The following is a 12,948-nucleotide window of genomic DNA, read 5'->3' on the forward strand; positions in this document are numbered from 1 at the left end:
CTCTTGAGTTATACTGAAATAAGGAAAACAACTTAGTGGGTGTATTAGTATTGGCATGTAAGACAAATCCAATTCCTTGGATGATTGCAACTTACTTACGTGGACAAGCTGGACTATGTCTCGAAAGACGTTGTTCTTAGGCTATCAAGATGATGTCCCTATAAATTTAATATTGATCCACGTGAAAGAAGCATTTTACTTTGTTGACAACTAAAGCATCAGTTGTTTTATTAGTGCATGTGAATGGAAAAGTGAATTCCCCACTACAAATTGCAAATGCAAGAAAAAAAGGTCACTTGCAAATTTTTGAAATCAATAAGTTGTCATTTCATTTAAAATGAGATTTGACATACTACTTCCGAAATAATAGCAAATAAAGCTATTACTCTTTTCCTTACTTTAACGGAATGAGTCATTTTAAGCTATCCGTAAATACTTCAAGTCTAGTTTTTGACAAGTCTTGAAGTAGGGGGCATTTGTAGGCATGCAAATTTTATTGAATATAAATTCAATAAAATAATTTGGATCATTTTAAATATATTAGTCCAAATAAATATTCTGGGCTAACATAATTAAATTAATGATATAAGTCCAATATATATGGATTAAATAAATAAGTCTTAATCCATTGGGCTAGCCTATTTAATTGGGCTAAAAGTGATGAGCCCACTTCATTAAGCCCAAGATGCCATCTTCCTAGAGGCCCAGTTTGGTGCCACGTGTCAAATGACGTGGCACGCCAAGTCAAGCGGAAGCCAATAGGATTATGCCACGTGTCAAAATGACAAGGCATGCCAAGTCAAATTAAAGGGCCAATAAAATTGTGCCACATGTGCAAGTGACATGTTCTAGCCAATCAAATGCGGCCATGTCACACTTCAATTTGATTGGTCGTAAAGAGTTTGTTCTTATCACAACTCTTCCCTTCCACAACTATAAATAGGGGTCTTCATAACTCAGAAAAGACACCAGAAGCTATAACAAGAAGCATGAAAGAGCTCGTGGATCAAACGCTGCAAATTCCTCCACAAGTTTCAAGCTTCAAGCAATCAAGTTCAAGTTCAAGCTCAAGAACTAGGGGTGTTCATGGTTCGGTTTGGATCGGTTTTTCCCTAAAAAGAAACCAAACCAAGTAAGTCGGTTTTTCAAATATTAGAACCAAAGCAAAACAATTAAGTCGGTTTTTTCTCGATTCGGTTTATGTCAGTTTTTCGGTTTTTTCGATTATTTGTCGGTTTTTTCTTAAATATAAGACATACACTACCAAACACATATTCCGGATACCACATTTTCAACGTAACACTATCAAATCAATTGCCCTTCGAGAAATCTATTATTTACCAAGATATATTGATGATAATTGAATCAAATAGTGATGAATAATTTAAAGACTCAATTAAAAATATATTATTTTTAACACGAAATGGATTCTTACACTTAACAAAAGAAAAATACCAATCAAACTAGAATGTAAAGGTAAAGAACTATACTAAAAGTGCAAACTATTAACATTTACCATTAAATTTTTGAAACTTTATATAAAAATATACATATATCTAGGTGTAATAATAAATTTGAAATAGCTACTCCTATAGTCGGTTTGGTTCGGTTTTTTTCTGATTAAAACCAAAACCAAACCAAATTTGACGGTTTTTAAAGTTCAAACCCAAAAACAAACCAAATCAAAAAGTATTGATTTTTTTGATCGGTTTGGTTTGGTTTTTCGGATTTTTATGAACACCCCTATCAAGAACGAAGAACAAATCAAGTTCAAGCTCGAGAACGAAGAATAATTCAAGTATTCAAGATCAAGAACGAAGTCAAACCAAATACAAGGCGTTCAAGATCAAGGCTACTTGTTCGTGATACAATTCGTGGCAACAATCAAAGTGTTCCCGACGAATAAATCAAATTCAAATTCAAGATCAAGCTCAAAAGCCCTTGAATTTATTTACTGCTGAAAAAAAGAATCAGAGGATTCATAGAGATTGTACACTCAAATATTCGAAATAAAATACTACGATTGTTGCGATATTCTCGGTCTTGATTTTATTTTCTCGAACCAAATTTATTGTCTACAATAGATTCACAATATTATTCTCACATATTGGTGCCTGGGAATAAATCGTGCCCGAAAGATGTTTAAAACAAGTTTTTATTCCTGAAATAGAAATAATATACATAGTCTCACAAGGATTTGCTCTCCTAGAATGCTATTTACAAATATAACAAACTTATAAGAGCCTATGGACATAAGAATTTTTTTACTTTTTTTCGAAAATTCTCATTTTTTTTTCAAAATTAGTGTCTGGCATCCAATTTTTACTTGAAAATGAATTTTAATATTTTTTAAAAATTTGAAAAACTCCAAAAAGTTATTTTTCAAAATTCCACTCAGATCACTCACAAAACTTCAAAAACAACCCAAAATTATATTCATGTCCAAACACGACTCTCATTTTCAAATACAATTTTCACTTGAAAAAAATTTCACTTTTTTTTTTTGGAATTTTACATTTCTTATGTCCAAACGCCCAGTTATCATACACAAATAACTTGGCAATAGACTCAGTCAACTGATGTCACTTCTTTTTCCAGGCTGCCACAATCATCGTTTTTGCACAATATTTTTGTTGTATAAGAAATGAAATGTATCAGCACTCAGGAGAATGAACCAAGTTCCGGCAGTATTATACTTTCCCTGTTTTGCAATTTGTACCCATGTATACGGTGAATGATGGTCGACATTGCTTGCAGCTTGCAAGAAAACAAACTTTCATATTCTAAATTTGCAACATAGCATTACCCTTTTTACTCAAAAACAACTGAAACAGAACATCAACAGGATGGAATCTTACAGTCTAGTTGCCTTGAAGCAATTTGAGGAATGGATTTGCTAAAAATCAATACAATCAACATTTAAGATAAACAAGTGATTGATGAAGATTATCTACTTGCTTTCACCCATGCAGAATACTAAACCTTCTCATTTTTTCTACCTTCCAGTTCTTTGCCTACATCAATATATGCTATACTGTGAGAGGAACTTCTGCACAAGTTAAGAAGAAGCACATTTCTCACCAAATTATTCAAATCTAATGCATAATAGAAGAATCCAACTTCATATACATTGATCCTTGTAAGAGAACCAAAAACTTACTTGGCCATTAAAAGAACCAGTTGTTCTGATTCCCATAACAGGGTAGCAACAGATTTCATGTTCGCCACAGCTTTTAACAGCAACATGCTAAAATCTTTAACTCTTCTTATCTTCCGCAGATGTTGCTGTAGCAACTTTGTATCCTTGAAAAATATGTGCAAAATAAAAAAGAAAGAGTCAAAGAATACTGCTTTAAACAACCTGTTTGAACATGTATGGAAAATTTTGTTATTTAGTGTATTGATCAAACAAATACATATGCAACTTTTGTCCGGTTAGCATAATTTCATGAATTTCTACGAATAAAAATATTTGTTTCAAACTGTTTTAGATACATTACTACTCCTACTCTAAATAATTAAAAGTTCATACACAACAATCATACATTAGTTAGTTTTAACGCACAAATATGACGGACAAAAGATACTTATCAATTAAGTTAGGCATTCTATATACAAACTCATAAACAAAACCAAGAAGCTTGAAAGTAGTTCAACTTTTCCTAAAACATCACCTTTATCATTTCATCTCTCCATATGATAATTCATAACATAGTCATTTAACAGTAATGGAGGGTGAGTATATCAGGTTTACTGAGAACTAACTGACATAACTTATATCCTGTGCACCAATCTAATGTCATGGAAGATAAAATTATGCTAAATTACCTCAAAAGAATGTCCTCATAAGTAAAGTTAGTAGTTTGGGTATTCGGAAATGGATAAGTCTATCCATCAAGTAGTTTTGCACCACGAGCCCTTACAAGACCATATTCACATCCCACGTCAAGAACATCAGGTCTGTCTTCACCACCAGTAATCATACACAGAAGTGACTGAAATTGTTGTCTACCAAGGGAATCCCAAAAAAAGTCAGTTCTGTTTTCCATCTTGGACGCACAACCAAGTTCAGTAAATTCCTTGTAAGTAAAGCCAATAAAATATCAGGTGCAGAATTGAAGAAGGGAGAAAGCAATGCCATATTCTATGTAACAACAAAACTTAGACACTAAAAAATAGTGCAAACTGTTAGGTGTTTGTCCAGATTTTCTTACCATAATCGGTTTTCTTATCTCATGAAGGAAAAGACAACATATTTACCACAATTGGGTTTTCTTTTCTAGAAGGAAAATATAATTCTTCCATATTTGGCTAGTCCCTTTTCTTGTAGGAAAAGGTTTGGACTTCTATAAATTGAGGATCCTTCCTTCACATTCAGTAGCATCCGCAATGTAGTCATAGGGGGCTTGAGAGTCTTATTTAGGGGGAGAACTTTACGGGACAAGTGTTAGTGTATCGCTTGTGTTTGACTCTTCGTGAGGTTGTTCTCTCGATATTTTGTACTCCCTTTTATTATAGTGGATAGCTCATCTCTGTCGTGGACGTAGGTCAGTTGACCGAACCACGTTATATGTTTGTGTCTCTTTTGGTATATTTCTCTTTTATTGTCTGATTTATCGTCGTTCAAGCGTTGTGTTGCTAACTTCTGCATGACACCTGATTTTTTTCGGTCCTAACAGTGGTATCAGAGCCTTGGTTATTTATCCGGGTGGTTAAGGAATGGAGGCGAATATGAGCAAGATGGTATGTTTAAATGGGAGAAATTATAATGTCAGGAGAAGCAAGATGAAAGACTCGTTGTTCGTGAAGAAGATGTATCTACCCATTTTTTCAGCTCATAAACCCGAGAGTATATCCGATGAAGATTGGGATTTCGAGCACCAACAAGTATGTGGATATATACGACAATGGGTTGAAGATAATGTTCGCAACCATATTGTGAACGAGATACATGCGAGATCATTGTGGGAAAAGCTAGAGACTCTTTATGCTTCAAAAACCGGGAACAACAAATTGTTTTAGCTAAAGCAATTGATGACCTTTAAATACAAGGAAGGCAGCCCTATCCTTGATCATATAAATGATTTTCAGGGCGTCCTTGATCAGCTATCTATAATGGGAGTTAATTTTGATGATGAGATACAAGGACTTTGGCTTCTTAATACTCTGCCAGACTCTTGGGAAATTCTTCGTGTTTCTTTGACAAATTCAGCTTCTGGAGGTAAGGTGACCATGGAATATGCCAAGAGTGGTGTGTTGAACGAGAAAGTAAGGAGAAAATCTCAGGGTTCGTCCTCACAAGCAGATATATTGGTTACAGAAGACCGGGGGAGAGATAGAACAAGAGGCTCAATGAATAGAGGTAAAGTAGAAGTAAGTCAAGGTCCAAATACTATAATATTACATGCAACCACTGTGGCAAGAAAGAACACATCAAAAGGTTTTGCCGCAAGTTGAATCAAGACACTAGAGAAGGAAAGAAAGCTGAAAATAACGAGAACAATGTTGATGATATTGTTCGAGATGACCTTCTTTTTGCTTATGATGAAAACGTCATCAATTTGGTATCCCATGAGACTAGCTGGATAGTAGATTCTGGAGCTACCTCACATGTCACACCAAGAAAAGATTTTTTCTCATCTTATACTGCTGTTGATTCTGGAGTGTTAAAGATGGGCGATGCCAGTGAAGTTAAGGTGTTTGGTGTTGGCACAGTTTTTGAAAACTAATAATGGTTCAACGTTAGTTATTCAAGATGTCAAGCATGCTCCAGACTTTCCTTTCAATTTGATCTCCGCAGGAAGATTAGACGATGAAGGTTACCATAATGCCCTCTTTAATGGCCAATGGAAGCTCACTAAGGGCTCGTTAGTAGTGGCTCACGGAGTTAAGTCTGGTTATTTATATGTGACACAGGGCTCTATTCTTAATGACTCAATAAATATGGTGGAAGGTGATACTTTATCAGAATTGTGGCGCAGAAGATTGAGTCATATGAGCGATAGGGGGATTACGTGTTTGGCTAAGAAAAGTTTGCTTTCTGGATTGAAACCAGCAAAGCTGAAAGGTGTATCGATTGTTTAGCTGGCAAACAGAAAAGGGTTTCCTTTCATAGTCATCCTCCCTCAAGAAAGCTCGATTTATTGGAGCTACTACACTCTGATTTGTGTGGTCCTTTTAAAGTAAAGCCAAAAGGTGGTGCACTTTAATTTGTGACCTTCATTGATGATCATTCTCGTAAGCTCTGGGTGCATCCTTTGAAATCTAAAGAACAAGCACTTGGGGTGTTTAAGGAATTTCAGGCCTAAGCTGAGAGACAGACGGGGAAGGAATTAAAATGTATTCGCACTGACAATGGTGGTGAATATTGTGGTGCCTTTGATAACTATTGCAAGGAACAAGGAATTCGTCATCAGAAAACACTGCGCCTTAATTGAACGGTTTGGCAGAGAGGATGAATAGAACTCTAGTTGAGAGAGTTAGATGCTTACTTTCAGAGGCTAAACTTCCAAATACATTTTGGGCGGAAGCACTTAATACTGTTGCCTATGTTATCAAGTTGTCTCCTGTTGTTGCTTTAGATGGTGATGTCCCCGACAGAATTTGGTTTGCCAAAGATGTTTCTTATGATCACCTGAGAGTTTTTGGGTGTAAAGCTTGTGTGCATATTCCTAAAGATGAGAGACCGAAACTAGATGTCAAAACTAAGCAGTGCATCTTTATCGGTTATGGTCAAGATGAATTTGGGTATCGTTTTTATGATCTAGTTGACAATAAACTTATTAGAAGTCGTGATGCAATATTCTTTGAAGACCAAACTATTGAAGATATTGACAAAGCTGAGAAGATAGATTCTCAGAGTAATGAGAGCTTAGTTGATATTGATCAAGTTTCAATTGCTAAGGCACCTATTGCACATGAAGGAACCCAAGACAATGATGGTGATAGTGATCAAGATCAAAATGATCATCATTGTATAGATGTTATGGATGCTCCAGTTGATGAAGTTGTGGTTGATCAGCAACCAATTCCTGCACATGTAACTACTTCGAATGCTCCTGAAACCTCTCTTAGAAGATCTACAAGGGAGAAGAAAAAATCCATGCGCTATCCTCCTGATGAGTATGTACTTTTGACTGACATGGGAGAACCTGAAAATTATGATGAAGCCATGCAAGATAATCACAAAGATCATTGGATCGAAGCCATGGAAGATGAGATAAAAGTCACTCCATGAGAATGGCACATATGAGTTAGTGAAATTGCCGAAAGGTAAGAGAGCTTTATCTAACAAATGGATATTCAGAATAAAGCAAGATAACCATACCTCTGTGCCTAGATACAAGGCGAGGTTAGTTGTTAAAGGTTTTGGCCAAAAGAAGAGAGTTGACTTTGATGAAATTTTCTCCCCTGTTGTGAAGATGTCTTCTATTCGTGTGGTTCTAGGCTTAGCCGCAAGTCTAGATTTAAAAGTTGAGCAGATGGATGTCAAGACTACTTTTCTTCATGGTGATTCAAATGAGGAGATTTATATGGAGCAGTCTGAGGACTTCGTAGTTAAGCTTGCAGATAAGCATGCGTTTTGCAGAAAATTGGCAGGCATGAAGCCTGTCAATAGTTCCTCTACTTGAAGACACATTTGGCCCCTTGGCTGGAGGGGGAGTTTGTTGGGCACATGCCCATGTTGTCCAGCCAAAGGCCCAATGGCCTAATCCTATTCTCTTTTGGTTTCCATTCCCATTCAGAATTGGATTCGGTATTTATTCCTATTTTGAGTGGGTTTTGGCTTTAAGAGAAAGCACCACTCATGATCTATAAATAGGACAACCTTGGAGAATTATTTTATTCTCATTGATACAAGTCTTTCAAAGACCTAAGCACATAAGAGTGATTTTTGAGAGAGCTTTCATCAAGAGAGAAGAAAAGTATTTGTTTTGCTGCAGATTTTTACTCCGACCAGCCAACTTCAAATCATGTTTTCCGATTCGTTAACCGTTGGATCTGGCTGAAATTTTTACTGAGTGTTCATAACATCTTGTTCTTGGATTTGAACGGTGGAGATCGGATTTGGAGGCTCGTAGCATCTGATTTCGAGCCTCGAACAACATCTTCATTTTTGTGGATTATACTCTTTCTTCAATTGATTAGTTGTTGCTATTGTTGCTCAGTGTTTGGCCCTTGTTGTGTAGCCAATTTGGAGAAATTTTTGTAACCTTCTTATTGTTATAGTGGAGCTTTTTGGATCTTTGTCATCCCGTGGTTTTTACCTTAGATTTGAAGGGTTTTCCACGTTAAAATTTGGTGTTCTTTATCTTCTGTTATTTTCAGGTTTGCCTCTTCCTCAACATAACAAGTGGTATCAGAGCGAGGTTCAGGACAGGTTCATCTTGGCGGGTTCAGTTCTAGCCGCAACATATTTGACGATAATCGTGATTTTTGTCTGAGAAATTTGACCGGTGTGCTACGCACGTTGAGACAAACTTCGTGGTGGAGATTTGGAGACGCGACCCGTTGAAGATTATATGGAGAAGGTGGATCAAGTTTGTTTTGTCAGAAAATTCAGGCCAAGGGGGAGAATTGTTAGGTGTTTGTCCAGATTTTCTTACCATAATCGGTTTTTCTATCTCATAAAGGAAAGGACAACATATTTACCATAATTGGGTTTTCTTTTCCTAGAAGGAAAATATAATTCTTCCATATTTGGCTAGTCCATTTTCTTGTAGGAAAAGGTTTGGACTTCTATAAATTGAGGATTCTTCCTTCACATTCAGTAGCATCCACAATGTAGCTATAGGGGGCTTGAGAGTCTTGTTTAGGGGGGAGAACTTTACGGGACAAGTGTTAGTGTGTCACTTGTGTTTGACTCTTCGTGAGGTTGTTCTCTCGATATTTTGTACTCTATTTTATTATAGTGGATTGCTCATCTCCGCCGTGGACGTAGGTCAGTTGACCGAACCACGTTATATGTTTGTGTCTCTTTTGGTATATTTCTCTTTTTTTGTCTGATTTATCGTCGTTCAAGGTTTGCGTTGCTAGCTTTTGCATGACACCTGATTTTTTTCGCTCCTAACACAAACAAAATCATCTCTTTTCAGACATTAGGATGTAAGAGAGAGAGTATGCACTACATAGGGGAGCTTCACAGTCTTGCAGTTAATGTGAGATATATGTTCTAATCTCTTGGGTTTACTCAAACTTACACTTCTGCCCTTGGAAAATAATTACAAGCCATGGTAGATACAGTACTATTAATGCCAGACAGAACAAGAGAGATTGTTTTAATAGAGTTCATAAGAATTTTTTTTAGGTCATACACATTCCCGACATCAGAAAGTAATCAGTTGCAAAAGTGTACCTTTTCGGGAAGTAAAAGCATACCTTTTCAGGAAGTTAGCACCCGAAACTCTTCCATATCAAAATCTCTTGGTCTCCAACGTAGTTTCTCGTATTCAAAATTCATAAGTTGTATCAAGCCACATGGACTCCAAATACGAAGTTCGATGAACCATCGATAATAAAGACATGACCATCAATTAGATATACTAAATTCTCCATATGGATATCCTTAAAGTAGGTCCATGACCGTGATCGTCAAGATATCAAATTATCAATATACTACAACCATATCGACTTCTGCTTCTTTCATTTCTTAAATGTGCTTGCTATTTCCCCCCCGCATAATCAAGATATTAACTAATGAAATGAGGGAAATAAAAAGCCAAAGCCAACAAACTTTCGTTTTCTTTATTGTTTTTCTTATCATCCTTAAAGTTCAATAGGACAATATCAATCCAACAAGAATTTTACAAATGCTTCATATATAAATACACCATCACACCTTAGAAATGAATAGTAGCAGAACAAAATAAAGTATATTCATATGATATAAGTACCAATCATAAAGGAAATCCATTCATTCTTACTTCAATAGAATTTCCTCATAGATAGCGAGACACCAATACAGATGAAAGCATACTTGTTCTAACCTCCACAGATGAAGGCAAAGCTATATTTACATGAGTATGAATTCTCTCACTTGTATTAAATATCAACCAACCTATTGTCGAACAAGGGTGTATGAATACACTCACCAACGCATAAGCAGTAAGAGGTACATGACGAAAGAAGGGGTATGTGTGGTACTTGTGTCTTGTTAGAAATCCATGATATTTCAGCTAATATTCAACAACTTCGCTAACATTTTCTATTGTTACATCGTTGTAATACTCTTACACCTTACCAGACTAGAAAAAAATGTAGCAGGGCTAATGTCGCTTCCTTGATGAGGTCCAAAATTATATAAGTTGCCAGAATATGCTCATCCTTTCAGGTTTTCAAGTACCATAAAATCACAAGCCACGGGAAAATAGTTTTCAGGATGAACCTTTCACAGTGAAAAAAGAGGTAGGTTAGACATATACTCGAACCAAAGAATATCATTGTGGATTTATTAATAGAATATATCAAAAATGAGTAAAACTATCACTACGCTTCGAAGAATGTACTATTTATTGTTGGCATGAATTTCCTCTAAAGTATGTTAAATGAGATGATACTCATAACCTCTAGGACTTGAACTGCCACGCAATCCTCAAAGGATTTTCAGAAGTGGAATATAGAAAGAAAAGGGAACAAAAAGGAAATGCTTTCAGCATTCATTAATTTTTATGTAATCCAATTTTAAGCTGGTGATAAGTCACACTTGCACATAAAAATTCCAATATGATTACATGACCTATAAAAAACCTCAAAGAACGAAATTTACAAGAATAATTGGAATTTAAGCAAGTAACTTAAGAATGCGAACAATGGTGGTATTGACTTCTCGACTTTATTTTTCAAAAGACTTGCCAAAACAAATCGTCTTTTACACCAAAGTTATCTCATCTCCTTTGGGTTGGTCCCACGCTAGGAAGCAATCCCATTTGTGTAAGTTTATAATGGCATAGAATAGAATGTAGAATTCTCCGTTCTTTCATGACCACTATGTTTTCACTAAGTTATAGAGTCAGAAAGTATTTTAATCATTGAAATAATTTTTTATTGTAACCATTCTAAAAGAATGTAGCACCACCTCTTTCACCAAAACAAACAAATTTAACCAAACAAAAAATAAAAAGCACCAAGTTTTAGAATAACAAAACATATGTATCATATTTATTCATGAATATACTACGGTCATTTTATTCAAAAAAAAAAAAATACAATTAATATGCAGTTTAAAACAAAGCTAGCAACAGAAAAAAAAAATATTCTCTCTAAGCTCCTAAAAAGTCCACTCACTTACAGGGTACATACATTACTCTTTTAATGCTGAAAGGGCCAATACTTTCTCTTTTTAAGTAGCAATTCAGTAGCAGCTTGTCTTCCGTCAATTACAGTCTCCAACTGTGAGTAACAGATACTAAGCAAGAATAGCATTTCAGCAACCAAAATGTAAATTTAGTAGAAATTTTCTTGAAGAAAACTTACCCTATTATCAATTGAATAGGGGAATATCAACTGATCACCTTGTTTAATGTATTAATTCAAACTATTATCCTCATATATTCTACCAAAAATATAATTACATGTTCACTCACTTATTCAGTAAACTTGTCTCCAGAACCTTCTAGGGGAAAAGAGAATTTCTCCTTTGCATTACTTCGTTAAACAATATTGATCAAAACATCAAAGAGGAAAACAAAATCCATCTTCAAGGTTAAATTTTTTTAAGAAAGCGAAAATCTTTCTTTCAAATTTGAAAGCATTCCCTTACCTTGAAGATTGCTTGAGATAGAGAGAACGAAGAATCTGCTGTTGGAAAAATAGAGTGGACAATCTATTCAAATTAGGAAAGCAAAATCGCATACCCAAATCAGAAGAACATGTTGCATGTGATATAGAAACCTCAAATCACATACCACCCAAGGTTTCCCAAGCCAAGATACGGGTTTGATTGTCGCTATGCCTAAATAATTTCATATTCCAGAATATCATCATTGCCTCGACCTTTGAAACCAATTTCAAACATGCATGTAATGAATCAAACAAAAAACGACCCAAGCTCAAGATGTTCATAATTTTATTTTGAAAAAACAGAGGAAACGCGAAGAAGATATCAATTTTTCTGCTTTTCTATAGCCATTGAAAAGTCACTATTGAAACTCAAAAAGTACTTAAAGCAAAAACATAAATTATAAAAGAAATTAAACGCTGAATAAAAAAGGAAAGAGCAAAACTCAAAAGTCAGAGGGGTAGAGTCGGAAGAGAAACACGGAGGAAGAAGGAGAGAGAGAGAGAGAGAGAGAGAGAGACAAACTGAAATTCACAAAGAAGAACCAAGGTTTCCCGTGGATTTGTCCAAAATTAACACGTTGAATCATAGTCTAATTAGAAACTTGACCTCACTTTTGGTGTTATTAACGCAAATGCCATTCGTCGTACCACTAAGCGTTTAAATTTTATATTTTAATTTTGGTGTATACTTGTTATAAATTATTTTTGGTATATATTTACTTTTATATAAAATTATAAGTTAATTTATTATAAGTTATAATTATATATAAAATATAACATCACAAACATGAAACATACAATATAATATGTTGTTAATAAATAACACAATGTTCGTTAAATAACATAAAAATAAATATTTAATATAGTAGCGACTGACGTAGATTAAAATTGAAAATATATTAAATAACATAACGAGATGAGAAAATTACAACAATAATTTAGTATTATGGTATGTCACTTTCACATCCACAAATATCATTAAGATATTGACTGTGTGGGACAGGGGATTGTTGTGATTGTGGCTGTTGAAATTGTTGACTTCTTTTATCCATTATTCATTTTAGTTTTTCGTTGAAAAAATTGACGAATATTTGGATCATCAACGGTCTAAATTCGATAATAAAATTTTATTTTCTTCTTTAAATTATTTTAGTTTCAAAGCTCTATTTT

The 12,948-nt window shown here is 34.9% G+C and overlaps 1 long non-coding RNA gene across 4 annotated transcripts; it reads right to left on the reverse strand.

Moving 5' to 3' along the window:
* Positions 1-2,670: 2,670 nt before the first annotated feature.
* LOC109208762 lies at positions 2,671-12,319 on the reverse strand. 4 transcript variants are annotated; one of them, XR_002065255.1, is made up of 5 exons: positions 11,759-12,319; positions 9,379-10,384; positions 3,829-4,079; positions 3,161-3,303; positions 2,671-3,049 (listed from the first exon to the last, which is right to left on the reverse strand). It is a non-coding gene; the product is annotated as an uncharacterized LOC109208762 (long non-coding RNA). The 4 variants fall into 4 exon arrangements; XR_002065254.1 differs by having other exon boundaries at positions 11,299-12,319; XR_002065253.1 differs by having other exon boundaries at positions 3,829-4,008; positions 9,379-12,319.
* Between the last annotated feature and the right edge of the window lie 629 nt (positions 12,320-12,948).

This window comes from Nicotiana attenuata, unplaced genomic scaffold (genome assembly GCF_001879085.1).
Source record: "Nicotiana attenuata strain UT unplaced genomic scaffold, NIATTr2, whole genome shotgun sequence".
NCBI lineage: Eukaryota > Viridiplantae > Streptophyta > Magnoliopsida > Solanales > Solanaceae > Nicotiana > Nicotiana attenuata.